The 25,195-nt window shown below is 41.1% G+C and overlaps 1 protein-coding gene across 1 annotated transcript in view; it reads right to left on the minus strand.

Annotated features, from left to right (window-relative positions):
• SGCD (sarcoglycan delta) overlaps positions 1–25,195 on the minus strand; it is a 965,947-nt gene that overhangs the window by 566,894 nt on the left and 373,858 nt on the right. Inside the window, exon 2 of the mRNA XM_025867162.2 lies at positions 12,026–12,179. The gene's annotated coding sequence lies outside the window, so the exon portion shown is untranslated. The remainder of the gene's footprint in view (positions 1–12,025; positions 12,180–25,195) is intronic.

Here is a 25,195-nt window from a genome sequence, read left to right on the forward strand (position 1 = left end):
AGGGTGACAATGGCTTCTATGTCACTACAGGAAGAGTTTCTTAACTTTTAACCCATGCATGGAGTTAAGCGGATCCAAATACACCCTGAAATTGTATATGGACCATGTATACTTACATGTGGTCATTGTTTTGGGAGAAGAAATCCTGTGGTTTCACTGTAGACAATGACAGTAGGTAATGTGATTGAAGAAAGATACCAGAAACTTAGTGGCCACACTGAATGGATTATATTTGTTTCTGGAGAAGGGAGCTTTTATCAGCTTTATTACGATTATAAATCAATTTTTCATCAGACGTTCCTATATTCTTTGTTAGACCAACAATAATGACATTAAAACATTTGCAGATAAGATGGCACCTGTCAGAAAACACAATCAAGAGGTCTATGCCACTAAATCAAGCCTTCAGAAGTCCAAAATATTTTGAAAATCCTCTGTTAAAAGAATGTTTTTTTTTTCCTGGATAATCTCCAAGGACATTAACATTGATTTATATCAAATTCAAACTTCAGACACAGCTCTTCAGACATCCCACATATAGTAAAATGTTGCACAAGTGATTCTTGGCTTCCCAAGTCTAATGGATCAAATTGATAGCTTGTTAAACTTTTCCAAAATCCTAACACAAGACCCATAACCTCTCAAGGAAGGAGTTATGCCTTGGATACAGGGAAGGCAAGGGGTACCTAAATGTATTTACTCTGTAAGAAACCACGCCCTGACCTTAGAAAGAGTAACTGGAAGCTCTGGAAAGGAAATCTTCCAGTCCAGAATGGCAAATAGGTTTTGCTTTCCATACTACAATCAGCTATTTTCTGGAGTGATGTGTTTGGGAGGATTCTAGGGCGCCTGAGCTAGGATTGATGAGCGAAATTTGCACAGGGCGCAGGAAGGGGGAGATGTGGGCCCCAACCCTGTAGTCAGGAGAAGACTTAATAACGGCTGTAAAGCACAGTGCTGTGTAAGAGAGACAGATAATAATACATAGTATAGTTAGAAAGAAAATAAGAATAGAAGACCTCTAAGGGCGCCTGAGTGGCTCAGCTGGGTAAGCTACCGACTCTTCATTTCAGCCCAGGTCATCGTCTCAGGGTCGTGAGATCAAGCCCTGCATTGGGCTCAATGCTGGGCATGGAGCCTGCTTGAGATTTTCTCTCCCTCTCCCTCTGGCCCTCTCCTTTCCCTGCCCCACCACATGCACATTCTCTAAAATAAAATAAAATAAAATAGAAAACCTCTAAAATAGATTATTTATAATCATCTATTACAAATAGAAAAATCAGGAGAAGCAGACAGAAACCAAAAAAAAAAAAAAGAAAACCAAAAATAAAATTTATAAATCTAAAAAGAACCGATAAACCACAAGAAACTGACCTATTTTTAAACTGAATCCATTCTACAATATAAACACCTTCTCTCAGTTCCAATGTCTGTTGAGTACCAACTATTTTCCAAGAAGAGCTGGGAACTAGAAGGAGAGTGACTTCTAAACACAATTATAATGACCTCTCTTCATCCTAATAGTTCCAATGAAGTTTTGGAAAAAAAAAAAAAAAAACAAACCCATGAAGTCAAAGGGAAGAAGTGACATGTAGTTCAGGGGAGTCCCAGAAGGCTTTCAGGGAATTGGATCTTAAAACAGGAGCTTTTCAGTTTTTTGGTTTTGTTTTTTTTTGGTTTGTGTTTTTGGTGGGGGAGTAGAGATGAGCACTCCGGGCAAAAGGACCAGCAGGTACAAAGGAATGGTGATTTAAAAGGACATGGCCTATTTGTGGAAAAATGGAGAAGGCCCCTTCAGTGGGTGCAAAGGCGGGGGATACAGAAAGGGTTGGAAGACAGCAGACAGAGCTGCTGCATAGACCAAATGGAACAGAAGACCGTGTATTGGACACGGAGGTCTTTGGGCAGCTCTTCAGGGGTGATTTTCGAAGTGCTTTCACAATTATTCCCATCTGATCCTCCCAACAAATATATGGGACGGGCATCCATCAACTCTGCAACTCAAGCTAAAGTTGAAGAAAATGCTGGTGTGAACATTTAAAAAATTGTTATGAAGAAGAAATGGCAAAGTGAGGATGGCTTTAGTGGCAAAGGGGAAGAATAAGCAAGTTGAAGACAAAGTCTTTCTGAGGAGATCATTTGTAGGTGTGAATTTGCAGTTCATAGATTTTTATTTATTTATTTATTTATTTATTTATTTATTTTTTGCAGTTCATAGATTTTTAACCTAGGCTAAAGATTTGCATAGTTATAAAAACAACATGTGCAGTTGCAGGAAAAGTTAAAATGGCCATTTTGTCATGGTCATTGTCTGTGGGAGTGGTGGAGTTGCTTCAGTGTTTTAATCTGGCAAATAAGACCTCAATCTGTACAAGATTTTGAACACAGCCACAGCTCAGATTTTGTTAGTTTCAAGGGCCTTGGGTAAAATTCAGCCCGAGTAAACAAATAGACTGCAAAACATGATGCTCAAGGGGAGAAACACACATCTTTTCCTCAGAAACTATCAAAAGGAGACGATTCCTAAAATGGGAGCTCTTTGAATTAGAAACAAAACATACAGGCAAAAAGGTGCTACCACAATGGGAAGCAGAATCAAAGAACACTGAAGCAGGTTTCCTGTAGTCGGTATGCTTCAGAGCAGGGTAAAACATTCTGTGAATGCAGGTGGGCCCATTACCTGCATTTTAAGGGCCTAACTCAAAGATCAGAGAGTTTCTTATTCTACCAGGGTGGTTTTCAGAAAGTTCCCTAATATCTCTGTTCCTCAATTTCCCCATGTACAGAATGGGATAGCCTCTTAAGAGCCACTACTTGAGGTAGAGAAAAAAAAAAAAAAAAGAACCCTCTAGAATAAAAGAAAAAATTAGACCATATCCCCAATAAGACTTTCTGAATGGTGTTCTAACATTTCATGGTATACAATGAGTGCAAAAATGCAACAAGTAGAGTTCCCATTCACCATGGTGACACAGGAAGATCCTGAACTTACCTCCTGCCACGAACACACTGAGTCTATGCTACACATAGAACAATTTCTTCTTTTTTTTTTTTTAAGATTTTATTTATTTGAGACAGAGAGAATGAGAGAGACAGAGAGAGAGAGAGCACATGAGAGGGGGGAGAGTCAGAGGGAGAAGCAGACTCTCTGCCGAGCAGAGAGCCCGATGTGGGACTCGATCCCGGGACTCCACGATCATGACCTGAGCCGAAGGCAGTCGCTTAACCAACTGAGCCACCCAGGCGCCCTAGAACAATTTCTTCTTAAAATACCTAAAGGCTGGTGGTGTGATGAGCACATATCAGGCAAATGAGAAGAAAACTACATCAAGGCCAGGAGGAGAGGCTGAGGCATTGTCTCACCGTAAACCCAATACCTGGCAGTGTGACCCACAACTAGAAGGGAAATCAAAACCCAGAGCTTTGCCCTGAGGAACAAAGGATTCAAACTCTGTTGTGAACACCAGCTTTTAAGACATGCACTTGAGAGGGGTGCCTGGGTGGCTCAGTCGGTTAGGCGTCTACCTTCGGCTCAGGTCACAATCCTGAGGTCCTGGGATCGAGCCCTGCATTGGGCTCCCTGCTCAGCAGGGAGTCTGCTTCTCCCTCCACCCCCACCCCCCTGCCACTTGAGCTCTCTCTCTACCCCCTCTCAAGTAAATACATAAAATCTTAAAAGAAAAAAGCATATACTTGAGAAACAAGCCCTCCAAAACATCTCATTTTGAAATCCACAAGACTCCTAGCCCAAAATTCTTAAGACATTAGCAACTGTGAAACATCTCTTAAAGGGTCCATGGGCTCAGACGCACCTGCCCCAGGGCCTAGCTCAGAGCTAGCTGATGGTACCCATACTTCAACTGAAGGGAGCTCACCTGCTTATACTCCAACTTTGGTCTGAGGGGCAGACATCTAATTTAACACACATATCTGGGAGCCTGCTGGAACACTCCCTGTGGACTGAGACTGGCAGGTGCCCCTCTTCACGCTCTCCCTTTGCTGTGCTCAGGCACCTGGAAGGGTGCCTTTACATGCAACTCGTACTCCAATTTTGGCAGCTTCTTCTCAGGGAATAGACCCCTAGCCCTGGAGGCCAGGGGAGCTTGTGTTCCTGGTCACATGAGACTACCATTGAGATTACCCAGAAAGGAGCTCATCCCTGTCTGGTGCCTCAATTTCTGCCAGGGGACCTCTCTACATGGCCTGGCTTATGGCCAGTGGAGTTTAGGCTTTTGGGTCCCACAGGACTGAAACCAACAGACAAAGAGCTCATGAAGAGCTATCACCCCAAGAGAACAGCAGGAGGCAACAGACCCTGCAGCCTGGTCTTTCTATGGAAGTCTACTGCTAATCATGACTACAGCCTGAGTGAGGGGCAGGCTTCTAATTAAACACACCTCGAGGGGCTGACTGGAACCCTTCCACAGACTTCGGAGGGTGAGCACAATCTTCTTCCTCACCCAATTGTGTTCCAGAACACATCTATGGAAGGGGAGCTTTACATGCATCTAGGGCCTGCTTTTTGTAGCTAGCACCCAGGAGACTCCCTTTGATTACCTGGTTTTGGTGGCCAGAGCAGTCTGCCTTCCTGGGTCTCACAGGACTGTGGCAACCGGCAAGATGGTTCTCAGCAGGCTACCGCTCCCAGGGCACTGCAGACAGACAGTGGACTAAGGCACGACCCTTAGTCTTTCTATGAAGGAGCCACTTTGCTTGTCCAGGAGCTTCAGACTGAGAGTCAGGGCTTCAAGTTTGGCACAACTGAGTGGCCTACGGAGCTGGTCTCAAGGAACACAGTTTGTGATGTCATCTTGACGCCCTCTGGTCTTGCTCCAGCTTTCCAGGAGCTCCTGGGAAGGAGCTTATGCACTGGTCTAGAGCCCCAAATTTTGTGACTGCCGCCCGATGGACACCTTGACATAGGTCTTGGTGAGGATTTTTTCAAACCTGACACCAAGAACAAATGCAACAAAAGCCAAAGCAAACAAGTGGGACTGCATCAAATTAAAAAACTTCTGCCCAGCAAAAAAAACCATCCACAAAATAACAAGGCGACAGACTGAATGGGAGAAAAATCTTTGCAGATCATATAACTGATATGGGGCTAATATTCAAGTATATTTTTTAAAAAACTCCAACTCAATAACAACAGCAACAAAATCTGATTTTAAAAATGGGCAGAAGACCTGACTACCCATTCTTCCAAATAAGACCTATAGACGGCCAACTAGGACATGAAAACATCCTCAACATCACTAATCCTCAGGGAAATGCAACTCAAAGCCACAATGAGAAGTCACCTCACACCTATCAGCATATCTAGTACCAAAAAGACAAGAAGTAACTGGTGTTGGTGAGGATGTAAACCCTCGCGCACTGTTGGTGGGAATGTAAACTGGAGCAAACTCTATGGAAAACAGTATGGAGGTTGCCCAAAAAATTAAACTACCATATGATCCAGCGATTCTACTTCTGAGTTTATGTGAAGAAAACAAAAACGCTAATTTATACATATACATGCACCCCATGTTCTTTGCAGCATTATTTACAATAGCCAAGATCAGGAAGCAGCCTAAATGGCTATCAATGGATGAACAGATAAAAAAGCTGAGGTATACACAATGGAACATCATTCAGCCTATCAAATAATGAAATCTTGTCACTTTCAACAACATGGCTAGAGACTGAGGGCATTATACCAAGTGAAAATAAGGGAGACAGAGAAAGATAAACACTGTGATCTCTCTTTAAAAAAAAAAAAAGCTCACGCAGAACAGATTGGTGATGTCAAGAGGCAGGCAGTGGGAGGTGGGAGAAATGGGTTAACTGTTTTTAATTTAAACTAAATAAAAAATGTTTAACAATTTACGCAAAAATAAAATTCAACAAGAAGTTTTGTGTAGAATTTTTAAATTTCTTTAGCTCAATGTGTTTCTGCCTTCATGGTCCATGTTTGAATTGATCCTTACAGACAGGTGTCAAACATGCCCAGAGTATGTGGCTGTATTACCAGGAATTACTAATTTATTTGAAATTAAGTGAAACTTGACCATTTGCTCAAATCTAGGATAGTCTCAGGCTTACGCGATCTAAACTCCCATTTTCTTTATTAGGTCCTTGGGAACTGAAGGAATGGGTAGGAGAGTCATGCAGACATCAAGTAGCAAACCTGGCCCAACCCCTAGGCTCATGATTGCGGTTGGCATGTATTGCTTGAATAAAACAAAGCCAGCTGTAGATTCCCCAGCAAGATTGTCTACCTTTCACAAGGAAGCAGTTCTCCCGATGCTTTCATGACTGACACTAAGATATTTATTATCAGAGATGAAATGTTGATACATGATGAATTTCAGGGGTGAGGGCTGAAGAAAACCCCGAGAAGTGCCATCATAAGACTTGATAAGTTAGCCACAGTTCTGCTAATGTACTGGGAGGTACAGAAAACATAAAAACCACCATTTCACTTCCAAACGAAACAGGTAAGTGCAAAAGTGATCCACAGCAATACTAATGCTTGCACAAAACCAGCCTAAGAATTTATTGAGAAATATCCCAAAGGGGAAATACATATTTGTATGCACACTCGCACACACCCACACCCCCCCACACACATCTACACCACACACATACCTATCCCCCAACATGCATACCTACACCCCCCCACACACACATACCTACACCCCCCCCATACACAATCACTCACAACCCCACACCCCACCCCCACACCGCCCCCTACACCCACACACACCCTACACCCTGATAGTGTCTGAAGTGTTCTTCTCCTAAGCCACCCACCTTCCCACACTTAATAGTGACAAACAGAAACAATGACAAAAAACTACCCTCAAAAGCAGTTTTAAATTCCCCTTTCAAAACATCTTTTGGAGGCATGTAGAGATTTTCTACTTATATAGCAGGTTGGTAATAAATGAATTAATTTGTACTTTATAGGAAAGGCACTATTAGCTTACACATACCTGTAATAGCTCTGGGTTTTAAGTTTTACCATGGAAATGGGAGACTTTAAAAAGCACAGCTAAAATAAAGACTGATGCCCAAGTGTCATGAAAAATAATATGACAGTATCACAAATCAGGGAAGTACACAAAGGAATTCAGCTCTTCAGTGTTCCCAAGATAATTAACCTTGCTGATATCCATTAACCATGCTAAGTAGCTTCCAACTCCCTCTCAATCACCTTGGACAGATAAACCGTAACATGCACATTTAATGACAGTACTCCCTCAATACCATTTCCTGCATATTATTTAAACTCTTTTTGGGGGGGGGCCACAGGGTCAACTTTTCCCAGTGTTTCTAAATTTTTATAATGAAACTGACACAGTTAGAAAACCATAGCATTTTGCTTTCAGCCTGAACACACAAATATGCACACTGACTCAGAGAAGCCACATAAAATGGACTAGCACATTAATTCTCTTGCTCAGGAGTGCCACTGCTCATGGGAACTCTAAAGCAAAACCAGCAGCTTCTCATTTACCCAGGAATTAAAAGGAACCAGCACATACCGGCACTTTTACAAGCATAATTTAATTGTCACTGTGATTCTATCAAGTGTGCAGAAGAATCATCCCCACCCTACAAACAGAGACACAGAGGCTGGGAGTTCAGTTGATCTGGAATGAAAATGGAGCCAGGGACACCCATGCTGAAGGTATAACATGATGGTTAAGACATGTTTCCAAGACAAAAGGACCTACTCTTGAATTCAGTTCTGCGACCGAGCAATAGGACTGGGAGCTAGTTATCATTTCTCAGCACCCTCTTCCACATCTGTCAATTAGGAAAAGTCACACCAGCCCTAGAATGGTTTCAAGGATTAAATGAGTTGATACATATTAAAAATAGCACTTTTGACAAAGCCCTCAATAAATGGGAGTTTTAAAAAAATATTTTATGCATTTTTATATACATTATTTACATATAGTAAGATGCTTAGTGAATTTGCCATTTAATCAGTTTTGACAAATGTTGGTCAAGATACAGAACATTTCTGTCACTCAAGAAACTTCCCTCATGTACCTTCCCCAGGGAATTATGTCCTATCAGACCCAAGCACTGAAGTATTTCTACCATCAGAGAGGAGTTCTGACTACAATTTCATAGAGATCACAAAGTATTTTTTGTTATTTAACTAATTTTGATCATACTATTGAGATTCATTCATGTTATTATGAATATCTGTACAATGTTCTTCTTTATTGCAAAATAGTGTTTCCTTTTACAAATATACCCGAGTTCCTCCATTTTCCTGTTTGTGGACATCCAAGTAATTTTCAGCACTGGACTATTAAAACACACACACACACACACACACACACACACACACAAACAAAAGCTCCTATGAACACATGTGGACAAAGGTTTTCAAGTCTCGTGGATAAATAGCTAGGATTGGAATTGCTGGCTCTTAGGTAAGGCAGTTGTGTCACTTTCTAAGAAACTGCCAGATCATTCTTCTAAGTGCTTGGAGCGTTTTACATTTCTACCTGTTCTCTCTGAGAGTTGCAGTTGCTCGTCTCCTTGGAGGTTTTGGTGTTGGCACTCCTCCTATGTTAGCCATTCCGTTAAGTGTGTAGCGGTACCTTACTGTATTTTCAACTTGCATTTCCCTGAAGGCAAGTTAGGTTAAACACCATTGCTTCGGTTCACTGGCCATTCTGTATATCGTTGTATAAAGTGCCTCTTCAAGTACATGCTGGATATGTGTTATACTCTCTCCCAGTCTGTGGGGCATCTCTTTATCTTCTTAGTGATGTTTTTCAGTGAACAGATTTTTTAAATTTTCATGAAGTTCAGTGTATTTTTTCCCCTCTTATGGCCTGTGCTTTTGTGTCCTTTATAAAAAGACTTTGCCTTCTGAAGTTACAAAGTATTCTCATTTTTCTTCTACTATCTTTGTTGTTTTAGCTTTTATGTTTCAGTACAATTGAACTGAAACTGATTTGTATGTATGGGATGAGGCAGGGGTTTAGATTCTTTATTTTTCAGGTAAATCTCCAGTTGTCCCAGCACTATTTACCGAACTAGTGTTTTTATGCCATTGAATTGATGTGGTGCTCTTGTTGAAAGCCAGTTGACTTTACATGTGTGCGTCTAATGCAGAATTCTATTCTGTTCCATCGATCCATTTATTTATAATGGCAGCTATTCTAACATTACTTTTTATTATGTTTCCATTTTTTGTTATTTCAGATGCCATGATTCAAACCTCAGTAACTTTGCTTTTGGCATTCGAAAAAGTTTTTATTTTCCCTTTCAATGCCATATATATGTATCTGTAAATACGTGTGTGTGTGTGTGTGTGTGTGTGTGTGTGTGTGTGTGTGTGTTTATATACACATATATACGTGCACTTAGGTGTATTCATTTTCTTGGAGTGTCCTCATTTTTAGACCTAAAAATTTCCAAAAACTTTTAGACCTAAAAATTTTCTAAAAACTCTCTTTTTCAGACACCAGGGACCATGTTTATCAGTGGTTTTCAAATTTCAGCAAGGCATAGGAATTGTCTTGAAAGCTGGTTTAAACAGATTCCTGGACTTCACTTCAAGAAGTTCTGATCCAGTAGGTCTGGGGAAAGGCCTGAGAATTTGCGTGTCACAAGCTCAGGTGATGAAGATGCTGTGGCTTTCTGGTCTACACTCTGAGCAGCACTGGTTTTAAAAAAATTAAATAGCTTCTCTAAAGTTCACACAGAAGCCTGATTTGTCTTTTCTAAAGTCTGCAAACATAGCCACTAATTTATACTGTCTTCACTTGAAAAGACATCTGAAAAATCTGCTGAATGCACCAGAGCATAGAAGCCAGGAAACATTAGGATAGATTGATGTCCAAACATTGCCTCATTTCCTCCTTCCTTCCTGGAAATTGAGTTTTGGTCTGTGAGCAGGGGCATGCACGTACCTGTGTATACAACAGCGCCATCTAGCCCAATCTAGTGGTGAACGTGCACTGCAAAGGGGACAGTCTTCTCCCTGTGGTCTCTGCCAACCATCAGAGAAAGCTTTCTTTCCCCCCTAGGGTTGACTGGTCTCTATACCAGGAACATTTTTATGGCCAAGTCCTTTAAAACTTTCTCTGCTGAATTCATGTTTTAAGTAGTTAGCATCTAGGTGAATATTCCTGACAGAACATAGGCATTCTGAATTAAAGATCGACACACTCAGTCATCAAAATCCCAGTCCCGACCCCTAAGCTCCTCTCAATTTTTAGGACGAGCACAGAAGAGTGTTTCAGCTTTCTTTTCCAACAGATCAAGTCCATGTGAGCAGAGGGCCACACCACAAACACTCTTAGGCAGAATGTTGAGATTGGGGAGAGAACTCAAAAAGGGGGCGCTATTCTTTTTCCTGATTGTAAATTACCTATTTAGCCTCTGAAACCATGTTAATGGGAAATGAATTCATAAATACTATTTAGACTTGCACTGCTTTAAAGGTGCCCTTTGTAAAGGAGGTAAATTATTTTCCCCTCTTTGAAAAAAAATTAGAAATCCCCCGAATAAAGGGAAAAGAGGAGTTTCAAATGCCACCCACACACTGTCACCGGTCCCTTAACACTCTTCTCGGAAGTACCGTGAACAGTGTGAATATCGGAGCTCAATCATTTCGGCATGGGCCTCAGAGGATTTTACAAAAACTAGGAAGTAGATGTGCTTCCTCCTGAAAGGAAGGTCTTTTCATAATGAACGTAAAGTATATACCACATTTCTTTCAACAGTGAGAAAGTCAGAGATAAAAGGAAAACAGGCCTAAGGCTATAATGTATTTCATTTTCATCAGCACTGGACCTCTGCCTTGCACAGCTGATGACACAGGGGAGGCCTTTGTGGCTGAGAAGAGATTCAACCAATACCTTAGCTACAATTGTTCTCCCAATTTCCAGAGCTTTGGGGTTATGAGGGTTTTATTTTTTCTTTGAAGGAAATTAAAATGACAGCAAATGAGTCATCAATGAAACTGCTGGAGACATTCTACAATTTCCCATCGATAGGTCACGTGGTCCTGGGCTGTTAAAGCACATTTCCCCTGGGCTTGTAACCAGCGGTGTATGCAGTACTACTGTTCTGTGCAGGAGGTGAGCCTAGAGATGTCAGCTCTACTAGTTCTGAGAGTGAGTCTGCCCCCTGATCCCTTCCTTGCCACAGAGTCTCAGAAAACCTTTTTTACTTAGAGTTCCTTTGGTTTCCCAAACAGAAATCCCTCTTCCAGATGCTTGTACATACATGTGACTTTCTCCCCGAGCTTACATCACAATGCCTGAGACACAATAAACATGCCATTCTGTAGGATTCTCTGTCTCCTCCTTCCATCTGTCCCTCTCTCTCCACCCAGAGGATGAGAGAGATTACACACCATTCAACGAATTATGTATACACACACACACATATAATGCACATTATACATATGTTTGTATATGGACACACACACACACACACACAGTGGGTTCTCACTGCAACCACAAAAGAACAAATGGAACCTCCTTACTCAATATGGGTATATATCCAAAAGAAATATTAAGACAGGTCCTCCTTAAGATCTTAAGAAATAATACAAAGCTTTGCCACAAGTGTGCTGTGGACAGTGAAAGTGGGAATTAACCATGTATTCCAGAGAGCCGCTTCTTTACTCATCTCTGCACCTGAGGTCCCATCACATGGGCAGCAACCTCAAGTTCACTCTTCTTTCTACCAGTGACCCCTGCACAAACCTCTCTCCATGTCTTGTCTTATTCTCCTCGGGTCACTTCATTGAGATAATGTGGACGGACTTCAGTTTCTCTCATTGTACCTTTATTCATCCCACCACATCTCAAAAGTTGGTAGCAAAAGATATTAAGATCATTGCTTACAAGGAAAAAGGGAGAAAGGAAAGAGAAACAGGGCATGAAGAGAAAAGGCTTTGAAAATTATTATCTTTAAATGTATTTGCCTTAAGAAAAAAAAATATATATAATATATAACTATAAATTATGTATCATCTCTCACAATCAAATGTCCATACCTTAGCACTCCTAATCTTCTTGAATCTTGAACACGAATTTCAGGGCAACATTGGGGTTGAGGTAATCTCCTCAGGCCACCACCAAGGGGACAGTTTTCTTAACCTCCACACAGGTTCCAATACTGCCTTCTGAGGATGGAGGTTTCTTTCACGTCTACAAAAATCACAAGAGAAAGAAGATATTCATAAACAAAAGCTAAACTGAAACTTCCATAGGGATTTGAAATTCCAGACAATTTGGCTTGAAGAGGCTAAACAGAAGACACATTCTGATTGGCATAAATAAAATAGCTGGACGGATTCAGTCTTGATTAGACTCAAGCAATCATATAAAACCAGAAAAAATGTAGTGTATGGTAATTAACATAATAAAAAAAATAAAAGCAGAAAAAGTCACACTATATCCAGGCTGGCAAATTTTGTAGGACACGACTAGCCAAATTTGTTCATTTAACTTTTAGGGAAACCGAGGATCAGAGAGGAAAAAAGGTTTTCCCGTCATAATTCATTCCCTGCGGCCTATTTCCACCAGTGAATCACGCAAATCTTTAATAAAGACAAACAACGTGCTTAACGCGGTGGTCTGGGTTAAAATGAGACAAGGGGACCCTGTATCATTTCTTTACCTTGAGATCACTCCCTCAGTTGGCTTTTAAGAGATCAAACTTGCCAGTCATCCCTGGCCACTCCATCTCAGCTGCCTCTGTGAGATCCTCTCTATCTCACAACGTTCAAGGTGAGAGCATCCTGGAGACTCGGGCCTGAGCCTATGCTCTCTGCGCACTCACTCTTCAGGGGGCATCTCCCAGCTCCGTGGCTTGAGAAACTATTTATACGCTGACAACTCTGAGATTGTCTCCAGGCCCAGATACGTCACTGAACTCCAGACTCCCCTATCAACTGACTACCCAACAAGTCAGCTTCGAATTCTAATAGCCATGTCAGGACATGCCCAAAGTGAAGTCCTGATTCTATCACCGACACAGCACCCTCTGAATAAAAAAAAAAAGTAAGGTTCACACTCTTCCTCATTCATTCCTTCTCAAGGGCAATTTTATTCACCCTGCTTCTCAGGCACAAAGGCTGCCAGTCAACCTTGACTCTTGTCTTTCACATATATATACATCCCATGTCCTCTTCAAAATCCCGCAGCTTTTCTCACCAGAAAGAATGCTAAAGCTTACCACTTTTACCTGCTCCTTCACTAACATGGATGTTCAAGGCATCCGGATACATCTCTAAGGCTGCACAGCGCACATGCTCAAACCATGGCTGTCACTCTCAACACGTCCCCCTGGGGTAAGACCGTGACACTCTCCTGCTTAAAACCTCCCACCTCACTCAGAATCCAAGTCAAAGTCATTACAGTGGCCAGAATGACTCCACATGACACAGCTGTGTTACCACTGTCGTCACCTCCTACCCTCTCCCCCGCATTTATTCGCCTCCAGCCCCGCTGGCCTTGAAGCTATCCCTCTAGGTCTACCTCAACATCGGGACTTACCATTCCCTTTGCCTGGAAGGCTGTTTTTCCCCTCACCACTTTCAATCTGGCTTCCACTGTGACCTTTTCACAATTACTTAAAATCGTAGACCCCGACCACATCTCCTCATTCCCCCTTCTCTGTTTTATCACCTGGTGAAGACCTGCTCATAGACTACATGGTTTCCTTGCTCACCCACCCTTCCCCAGTAAAACAGGAGCTCCATGTGGCCAGACATTTTCTCTCTGGTGTCCTGCTGTACCTCCAACACTTCACTCATAGCCTAGCACCAACGTGGAGCTCAATATACATCTCTGAACCAACGAATAAATAGGAAGTTTACATAAACCTCAAAGCCACTCAGAGGATAAGTGGCTGAGCCAGGTTTAAATCAAAGGCATCTGTCTCCAGCATTCCTGCCACTGTAGGGCAACTTCATGAAGACCTATTAGTGTTGGCATTAGGAATAGATTCGGTACAGCTTGGCATGTGACCCAGAAGATGTGGATTCTATCTGAAAAGCCCAAAATGATTTCTACAAACTCCTAAAGAGAATATATTGCATAGAGTGGGATGGCTCTGCTTACATCCTTAGGTTGCAAGCTCAGTATTAACTCTCACCTTGTCCTCCTCAGTTTTCACTGCCTTTTCCTCTGTGCCTTTATTTCTTGTCCCTCCCTCAAATCTCAGTCCCTTCCTTCCCCGAGTGAACAGGGGCAAAACAGGGATCCAAGATTAGATAAAGGCAAGAGACATGTTTAGGGAAAAGGTGTGGGGCAGGAATCACAGGACCATGGATCGGAATCTAACCGGGCCACGAACACACTGAGTGCCTGTAGAGAGATCCCTTCACCTTCCCGAGAGCCTACTGCTCGCTGGGCTAAACTACATGCCCCCACGATAAGTTCACAGCTTAAAAAAAAAAAAAAAAAAAGATTACTAAGGAGGAAAGAAGTCTAAGACTGGTTAAGGAAGCAGGGTACAGTGTTCAAGAACCAGGCTTCGGGACAGTCCTAGTATTTTTCACATCCTGGTTCAACCACTATGAAACTAACCAAGACACTCCATCTATCTATCACATTTTTCTATCAAAGTGAGAGGTCAGAAACACCTGTCTCTTTAGGGGGTTTAGGAGAATCAAACAAGGTAAAAGAGGTCAATCGCCTGTCACTGTGCAGGGCCTAAGGACTCAATAGGCATTTGTTGCTCTTAATTTTCATTCTTTATTGTTTCACGCTGACATTCTGCATGAAATTTCATGATTTCATCTACTTGCCTGCAGAGTCTGATTCTTTTCCACCTTTCTGCATACCTAATTGCTTTTGTGGTCCTTGATGACTTTCTCTGGAAAATCATTACCCCAACTGCCCCCACACTCTAAGGGCAGATGGCAGAACTTTGTAACATGAGAAACTCAAGTTCTCTGGCTCATTTCTTGTCCTCTTGCTGATGACCAGCAATTTGAGATGATCTTGGCCCTAGTATTATAGCAGGCTGATAATCATAAAGTCACAGTCTACAATTATCCCTGTATTCCAAAGCCAAGAAACACAACTCTGAAAGCAAACAATGCTATCATTCAGCACAATGATATACAGAGTTATTAAAGAAATTTTGCTGACTGCTTTGAGAATTCAAGTCTCCGGTCTGTCCGAATGCATCTTTCTTTCTTTTCTCCTAACTGATATTAAGAAACTGTCTATGTTCAGGTAGTAACAACATAAAAATATGCCACCTACCTTTCAGGTTTAGCTATACCACAAACTAATAAAAAGTTAAGATGCTTCAGGGAAAAGTTAACTTCTACTCCAGGCTAAGTCACTGAAGCACTTGCTCAGAAATGCATTTACTAACAAAAGTTTTTTGAGTACATAATATTTACTATGCACTTTGTTAAGGGTAGGGACTATTAATGACTTTATTTCTACCCTCATGAAGCTTTTATTCCAGCAGTTTTTCATTGTCTTTTGAAATTTCCTAACTTCTGCCCAGATATGGGAAGACATGACAAACTCCTACAAAGCTGTTGATTCATGCTAGTGACATAGCATGTTGTTATAAGTAGGCTAATTTCTGCTTGATATAGAGAGAGCACTCTGTAATTCCCGGTTTCCTCAAGAGACAAGCCAATTGCCTGTTTGTTCCCCAGCTCCCATCCAGCACACAGCTCTTCTGAATTGATCCTGGTTTATATCCCTCCTTCAGCAAAGAAATGAAAAGTAATCACCAAATCCCCAAGTACATATTCTATTCATTAACGAGCTGCTACATGGATGGAACAATCTAGAAGGCACTGGGCTCAGACGACACAGCTGCAGAAATCAGCTTTTTTGGAATCTTTGGAAACATGATGGGATTAATGCCATCCTATGGCAAAATAAACCAAGAAAGGATATACAAGGAATACTGTCAATGGGAATAATGTCGAGAATGAACAAAATGTGTCTTCAATCACCAGCATCTGCTAATGATAGAGGGGGGTGTAATTTTTGCCTGTTGGGTCGCCTTGAATGCTTCAGCGAATAGGTCATTTTTCAAAAGGTACCAATTTAGTGGCTGTTCTGATGGCAGAGTGTGAACCACACCTCTCTAATGATTGGGCTGTATTAACAATGATTCCTGTGAGTGGAGAACACACACAGGCACTGATCCACAAAGGCACCCAGACACACTCCCCAGAGAAGGCAGGATGAGGGAGAGTAGGAGAGGGATGGGAAGATACGAGGAACTCTAAAATTAGGCTCTTGATGAAGATTTCTGGTGGAAGCATGCCAGGGGGAAGGGATGAACTGTGAATTTCAATCCGTGGAACTAGGTTGGGTTTTATCAGGAAGTGGAGAAGCCCTGGGATGATACAGAAACCATGTATGTGTCCAAGGCTGTGCCTCACAGACCTGCACACAGCACTCGTGATGCCAGCAATGCTTTACTATGTGTTGATTACCTCCATTTGCATATTAGGAAGTCATTAAGTAATTTGTGTGAAATCACACAACTAGAAAGTGACAGGATCTACACTCAGAACCTACCCTGGAGCTTATGGGTGTTCTCCAAATATGCTGAAAAATCACAAAGGATTCTTCCCTACATTTTTATTTCTGATTAAGCCAAGTTCCGACACTTGGAAATGTCACCGTTTTAACTCCAAAGGAAGAATTCGGTCAGTCTCCTAAAGAATGTAACTGTGAAAACTGGTCCAACTCCTTCTCTGTCGAGGAGAGTGGAAGCACCCAGATAGAGCAGAGGGCAGCTTTCTTCTAACAGTTGCTTCCTGAGCAGATTCACTGAACTGAGTCTCCGCTGGTAGTGGGACTCAGTTTATAAAATATTAATTATACTTCCTACCAGCTAACACTACTGAAACAATGTTGGGTCCATGAAACATAAAATACTTTGGAGATCTGGGTGCTCATCTGTAACTGCAATCACTACTTTTGGGCTAAATGTGGAAGCCTGTTGTTTATTCCTAAATGGACACCAATCAAACTACTAGGGAATAACAAAAGAAAATTTGTGTCACTGGATTTTAAGGAATATAGAAAACATCCAATGACTTTTAGATACCTGATCTCTTGCCAATTCATTAGCACCTTACTTTCTTACCTGGTTAGCCTTTTAAATTGAATGGAGAAGTCAAGGGGACTCTAGAAGAAATGTTACTGAACATTATGATGAAACTTCCAAGAATTTGCTAGCATCTAGGCTAATTGTTGATCTGTATTTTGCTTTAGCTAGTTAACAAATGATTTATCTCAAACTTCATCAAATGGGTCAGACACGGACAGTCTGTGGGTGGAAAGAACAGTGGCCCACAAGAGGAGCTTTTAAAATTTAGCATTCAAGGACAGGTGCCTGACCTCACCCCTTTCCATATGCACCTAGCCACTATTCCTCCCAGTCTCACATTTGCTATTTTCGATATCTACAAACACAGGTCCACCTTTGCTTTAGGAAATTTATCACCATCTCCAGAGAAGCAGTCCTTGCTCCCGGCCTAACAGCAAGTGTGTGTGTGTGTGTGTGTGTGTGTGTATACACACACACACACACACACACACACACACACAATTTCCTAAATATCACTGTTCTTTGCATGATTCACATATTCAGTCAAACTCTCTATCAACTTCCACACATGCCCATGGACCACCCAACCTTGTAGATACCTATGGAACTCACAGCGGCAGCATGCTATCTCACATGGCCTCCAACCCAGACAGTGGGCTTTCTGTGCCACCTCAAACCCAGACAATGGTGAGTTTACCACACCCCTCTTACACGTTAGTGTGGACATACAGCTGGAGTACTTACTTCAATCAATCAGTAATTCAATTACCAGGGGCTATTTTAAATGGCAGCTTGCCATATACCTCTAGATACTAACCCAAGAAAGAAAATATCAGGAAGCATCACCTCATCCCCGAAACACCTGTGTCCAATCTCCTATTCTTGGTGACATACGTAAGTTAGATCCACAATATTATGCCACCATGAACACCAACGGATGCTTAGCAAAAACACATCATTCTAGGAGGCTGTCAATATGGACACTATTTTGCCTTGATACCATAAACTGCAAAGGTCATACAGGCTTAAAGTATTAGATCCCTGCCTGGGTTTGATTCCCGGCTGAGCTGCCCCACTCAGTGTGTCTTTGGGCAAGCTGTTCCACCTTTCAGTGCTTCATCTGCAAGACAGAAGTCATAATACATATTTCCAAGCATTCTTTTTGAGGAGTAATTTTAATACAATGATGCTATGTTTGAATTAATATAATGTATTTATAATTCATATTGGTATGAATTTTCTTACCTATTAAATGAGCATAACAACACCTCAAGGGCTCTTACAAGAAATTTAGGAGGTAAAAACAGAAATATGCACAATAGTATGTTTGTGTCTTGCCTACTAGACCAAGTCATTGAGAACATCAAATCTATGTCATGTTTCTTTCTGTGAGGCACAGAGTAAGCATAGAATAGGGAGCCATTGCATAATGTCTGTGTGTGGACATAAGTTAATCATTTATGGTTGTTTTTTTGTTTTGTTTTGTTTTTGATGTAGTGTTCCATGATTCGTTGTTTGCGTATAACACCCAGTGCTCCATTCAATATGTGCCCTCTTTAATACCCATCACCAGGCTAACCCATCCTCCCACCCCCCTCCCCTCTAGAACCCTCAGTTTGTTTCTCATAGTCTGTCATGGTTCTTCTCCCCCTCCAATTCCCCCCCCCCTTCATTTTTCCCTTCCTACTATCTTCTTTTTTTGCTGGAGTGGTGGGGTGGGAGGTATGGGGTGGCTGGGTGATAGGCATTGGGGAGGGTGTGTGCTATGGTGAGCGCTGTGAATTGTGTAAGACTGTTGAATCACAGACCCGTACCTCTGAAACAAATAATACATGTTAAAAAAAAAATCATTTATGTTTGACTTCCTTCACTGATTGACCTCGAAAGCAAGCTACACCACTTCCTTGCTAATTCTGTGGTGGCCAAGAGAGAAGGCCAGTCTAGGGAAGAACTGAGGAGCTGGATTAACCCAAATCATCTAACGATGAGAGGAGTAAAATTACTGCCCAATCCCCAAGTCATTAATAAAAGTCTAACTGATTATCAGAGTTTTGGGTAAGTAACAAAATCTCAGAAGCTATTAGTTATCGAGCTTGTGTGTGCCAGCACTGTACCAAGCTTAACATTTGTTCAAGAAACGCTCCCAATAACTACTGAAGTTGTGCTATAAGGATTCTCATCTTACTTATGGGGAAGGAGAAGGCTCAGAGTGTTCAAGTGACTTGTGACCCAGTGCAGAGCAAGGATTTGAACCCAGAAGAGGGAGTCCAGGCTGTGGCCTTCCAATCACTACTATAGTCTTTCTTGCTAAGTCATGAACTCATTTTTGTCTGTGACAAAAACTGCAAATGTTTTCCCAATTTATTGCCTTAGATTGCTTCTGTGAGTTTTTGAGGGGTAATGTTTTAACTTTGTAAGATAAGAGTTAATGTTTCTAAAGATAGAAAAGAATATCCTAAAAAGGAAAATACTAATAAGTACCTAGAAAAATAGGCAGGGATATCGACAGGAAGCTTAGAGAAAAAGAAATGCAAATAGACTATGAACTCAGCAACACACATAAGAAATCCAAATTCTGCATGAGAAAATTAGAGCACTAATGATTCTAATACTGGAAAGAATTAAAATACCACAGATATATTTAAATCAATATGTTTACAATGATACTAAGAAGAAGAAGAAAAAAATTTCACTGGTCACCTTTGGAAGATGCTAGAGAACCAAATCATCATTTTGAAAATAGTAAATAAATGAAAATCAACCTCTGTCCTGCCCTTCCTTACGACCGATAATCAAATACTGAAAAAAGGAAATTTCCATTTGTAGAAGTTTCTCACCAAAAAATGAAAATAATAAAATTGGAATGCCGCCCTTGTTTAACTCCTAATGACATAATGCATCTAGGTAGTAATTATCAATGACTACTAACATCACAAAAGAAAGATCTGGAGGCATAAAAGTTTCACCTAGGTAGCAGTCTAGCCAAACCATGCAACTGGAATGAAAGCAGCTAACTTACAGGAAATGCAGGGACTGACGAATTTGTGTATACAACACAAGGATACAGTCAGCAATATCCAGGCTGTGGAACTGTCTGCAGGATAAAGAACCGGATCATCTTCAACAAATACATCACAAGGAGAATAATGAAGAGTGACGGGAACCTATGGATTAAGAAAGGCTTAAGAAACACACAGTCACTTATAATGGATGAAAAAGATTTAGATCTTGATATACAAAGGAGATGAAAGAAACAATTATGAGCAGTAATCTCAAAAAAAGACTAGACACTTGTCAGTACAAAATAGTAGTTAATATCTTTGGTATAATAATGACATTGTTTTATTTACAAAAAGGATGTCAGCTTTTAGAGTTGAACACTGCTCTATTTAAGGAAGAAATGTTACAGGTAGGAATTTGCTCTAGCGGGGTCTGGGTGCTGTAGACAAGACTGCCAATGAACTGGTAAGTCTTCCAGCTGATTTATGGTACCTAGGATTTCATTTCCCTGTTCCCTCTACTTTAAAATATACTTAAAATTTTCCACAATAAAATAAACTGTTTGCCAGACAAAAGCACATAGAGCATCTGTTTAACAAAGGAAGGTGATAAAAATGGTAATAGTTGTCTTTAGGTGGTAAAATTCGGTAGGATTTTGACCTCTTTAATTCCCATTATTTTTTTTTTGCTCTTAATGAGTGTGACTCACTTAACAGACAGACATGGGAAATTTATTTTAAAAACCATTTTTTTCCCATTTGAAGCTTTAACCATTAGTATTTTATTACTTAAACAACTGGGAAGCAAATATGCAAAATCTTAGGATTTGCCACGCTGGGTGGTAGACACACAACCATTCATTTTATCATTTTTCTTAATTGAAAAAATGTAACCTTGTATAATAGATTATAAACAATGAAAATAAATGGACTGTCCTGTTATCTCTGTTAGGTCATACTGAATACTTTCTTCAAAGTGACCTCTAGAAGCAAAGGGTGTCGCACAATGATCTTACTTTAACCATAAATCTAAGAACAATTTTTGCAGCCATTTCCAAAGAACTGTGTAAGAGATATTAGGAATCTACCCTACGGGGAAAACCACAGAACAGTCCACTGTGAGACTGTCGATCTATATATTTTTAAATATTTTTTATTTTTAAAGGAATAAAGATATGACCTGTAATTCATGACTTCAAAGGGATTTTACTTCAATAATGTTAAGGAATTAGGACCAAGTCCCAGGCACTCAGTTAAAAATATTTCAAAGAAAAGAACTGGAGAGAGTCATAAGGGGTCAGCCAGTCAAATCGTACTGTTTGGCAGATGAGGAAAGTGGCCTGTCCAAAGTCACAAAAGTGATTGGGGTCAGGTGAGTGAGAAGAATCTAGCTCTCTAATGCCCCATTCCCTTCTTTCTGAGCCATGCCACCCCAAACAGCATCTTCCCCAATACTTCTATGATCCTGTCACAACTACACACCTGCATTCTATCTTTTATCAAAAAACTGATAAGAATATGTAGGACACAGTTGGAGTCGTGGCTTATGTGGGGGTACCTAAGAGGAGAACAAGGGGTTTATTTATATAGATTATTATAGCAGTTTTTGGTTGACAGCAAAGTGGAGCAGAAAGTGCAGACTTTTCATACACTTCCTGTCCCTAAGCATGCACAGACACTTCCATCATCAACATCCTGAACCACTGTTACATCCGTTACCATCAATGAACCATTACATCGATCCATCATCATCATCATCACCCAAAGTCAACAGCTTACCTTAGGGATCCCACTTGGTCTTACACATTCTATGGGTTTTGACAAGTGTTTTGTGGGGTGTCTTCACTATAATAGTATTCTACAGAATAGTTCCATTTCCCTAAAAATCCTCTGCACTCTATCTGTTCCTCCCTCCCTTACCTCTAATCCCTGACAACCCCTCATCTCTTCAAATATCTCTATAGTTTTGCCTGTTCTGGAATGTCATACAGCTGGAATCACATAGTGTGTAGCCTTTTTAAGATTGGTTTCTTTCATTTAGTAACACACATTTTAAGACTCTCCAGGTCTTTTTGTGGTTTGACAGCTCATCTCTTTTCAGTACTGCCTAACGTTCCATCATCTGGATGGACCACAGTTTCTTTACCCATTCACCTACCAAAAGATACCTCAGATGCTTCCAAGTTTTGGCAATTAAAATAATTGCACCAGCTTGCATTCCCACCAAGAGTGTTCTCTGAACACTCACGAGCAGATTTCTGTATTGGACGTAAGTTTTCAACTCCTTTGGGTAAATATCAAGAAGCACAATCACTAGATCATAAAGTAAGAAGATGTTTAGTTTTCTAAGAAACTGCCAAAGTGTCTTCAAAGTGGGTTTTGAACCCTTCATAGAGGGGTTTCAGGGCAAAAATCAGCCAAGTGAAAAATCACGTAAAACCAACATCATGCTTCAAAATACCTTAGGAAGGCAGTATATTAGGTGATAGATTTCAGAAGCCACTAAGCTCTAGGTTCTGTGAGGGCACGTCATCTATTTCAGTAGTTCACTGTATCTCCAGTAGTATTCCTTGTACCTAGCACAGTGCCGGTACATGATAAATGCTCATGTTAAATGAACAGATCCAGTGGGGGAAATCTTTTCTTCCATCTTGTAGCACACATTTCTTTGGTTGAACAATAAACAAAGTGAAGACTCATCTCCGGGGTCCCACAGTGTGGAAAGTAAGTACTATTAAGGAACAGGACCTCACTCAGATGAAACCCTTACCCTTTAGGGGCATCAGAGACGAGGACAGACACCGAGGAAAGCAGAGAACACCGCCTCTCTTACTCGGGGGCATGTGCCATTATACGGACCAGGGGACAGATTCCTCTGCACAACGGAAACGGTTCTTTTTATTTGCTATGCACGTACCATTGAATTTTCATAAATTAAATGCACAGAAACTGAGACTCCACTGTGATTGCAAAACCAGTGCACTGGAAATCAGCTTTCACTGAAATCACATTAGAAACCAGAAAGATTAGATTTAGAAACATATTTAGCCCCATCAAGAGGGAGATTATGGAAAGTTTATAAAACAACATAGATAAACACTGTAGGCCGGCCAAGCACCTGGCTAGGGAAAGGCTTAGCCTTGTCACCTCAACCAAGAGAAGAAAGCGGTCATTGACCTTCAGAACAAGGACTCCGGAGTCACCAAATCCCTGTTCTGCAAACTTGAAGCAATCCACCTACTCACCCAGCCTCAGTTTTCCATCCTGTGAAACAGGAATACTAATACCTATAGTTTTGAAAGGAGAAAAGATTATAGGACAGGTCTAGCACCCTGCTTCAATTTTTAAAGCACACACAAACAAAATCGTAATAGCAATTCCTTAGGCCTCGGTATGAAGTACTGAGAAATATAGGTTTGCTGATCCTAAACCTTCCCGAACCATCTGTTTCCCACTATAGCACAAGCTAAGTTACTACTTGGTATTTATTAAGAACCCACAGAGCTGTTTGAATTACATAATTGTGCCTTCGATAGCTAGCTATTACTTTACCCTCACTTCTTACTAGGCAAATGTGAAGTTAAATTAGTCACTTATCATAAAGTTCTCTGAAAACATTAAAGTTGAAAGAAATGCCTGATAATTATTGTTCTTAGCCATCTGGCACCAAGTGATGCTCATTTACTTATATGAACCATTTGGCTGAAGTCCAAAAACGTCTATCTCAATTTTATATCTCACTTACTCAAAGTTCTGAGTTGAGAAATTTCTAAGAGGAGAAAACGGTTTATTAAAAGGGAAAACAAATAGGTCAATCCTTGAACTTGTTCACAATTACATAGGAAAGCATAAAAAGAATTCTATCTCCAGCCTCCAGTTTTAACGAAGAAAATTAGGGCAATGTTACACACTCTGCTTACCAATACGCACATGTGTGTGCACGCACACGGACTACACACCGTAAAGGGTGAGTTGTGGTTCCTTTTCTAAATGCTTTCACACGAAGAGCCACACATCATCTTGCTAAGAAGCCAGCACAACCGCCACTAAGCAGCTTACCCGCAGCACCTCGCCCATGGAGGAGGCCTCGCCATCTACTGTGGGTCACCCCCCTCTCCTAGACACAGCCCCTAAAAGCACATCTCCACTTGTCCGGAATATTTCTACAACTTTCTCACTGGTCTCTAATCAACCCATCTTGGGCTGATTCCACTCCTTTTTCTCTCCTAGAGCAGGAATGAGCTTTTTAAAAAATAAGCCATTTCCACTCCTCAGCTAAACTTGCCAAAGGTTTCCCACCGACTTTAGAATAAAATCCCAAATCCTCACCGCAGTTTAGCAGATCTGAGAATGTGGCCCATTTCATGGGTCTCGTGCGTTCTACACTTCTACCTACGCAGCGTGCACCAGCCACACCGGCCACCCTTCTGTGTCTGTCTCCTTCTGGCCTTCGGTCGTCAACACATTGGAAACAGAAAGTATGATCTTCGCTCCACATACCCTCAGAAAGATATCAAAATCGATTTGGAGATGATTTGTAGAAGACTTGGACTCTCTTCCCCACCCCACCCCCTTCATTCATGAGGAGGGTGGGTTCACCAGCCCAGGGACGTTCCAGACATTCCATGGATGTAAAAGTAATGTCCTTCCTTCAGTAGAGGAAGTATGTCCTGTTTCCTGGAACTGTATCTTCTAGTAAGTTTTTCCTCACTGACATATTCTCTTTCTCATTCTTCCCGCCCCACCCCAAATCTCAGACACTTCATCACATACTTATCCTTACTGTGTGTTACCAACCGGCAACCTGCCCGCTAAACTCGCTTCTCAAGCACGACTGGGATCACTGAGCTCCTCTCCGGAGTAGTCAGAAGAAAATTACTTCTCTTTCAATGATTTTATGACAAGCTCCAGCTTCTGAAAATTACCGGATATTACTCTAAAAATAAAACATTACAGATAATTACCCCTTAGAATGGAACAAATCATTACATTAATTTGAAAAGTTATTTTGGATATGGGGAAAGAGTACTTACTTGAAAAATAAAATTGCCAATGTACATGAAGCAGCTCGATTCTGAGAGGAAATGGGAGAATAAGAAATGGCTTCATGCTTTTTTCAA

Source organism: Callorhinus ursinus, unplaced genomic scaffold (genome assembly GCF_003265705.2).
Source record: "Callorhinus ursinus isolate GAN/ISIS: 27379988/994484 unplaced genomic scaffold, GSC_fseal_2.0 scaffold3, whole genome shotgun sequence".
NCBI lineage: Eukaryota > Metazoa > Chordata > Mammalia > Carnivora > Otariidae > Callorhinus > Callorhinus ursinus.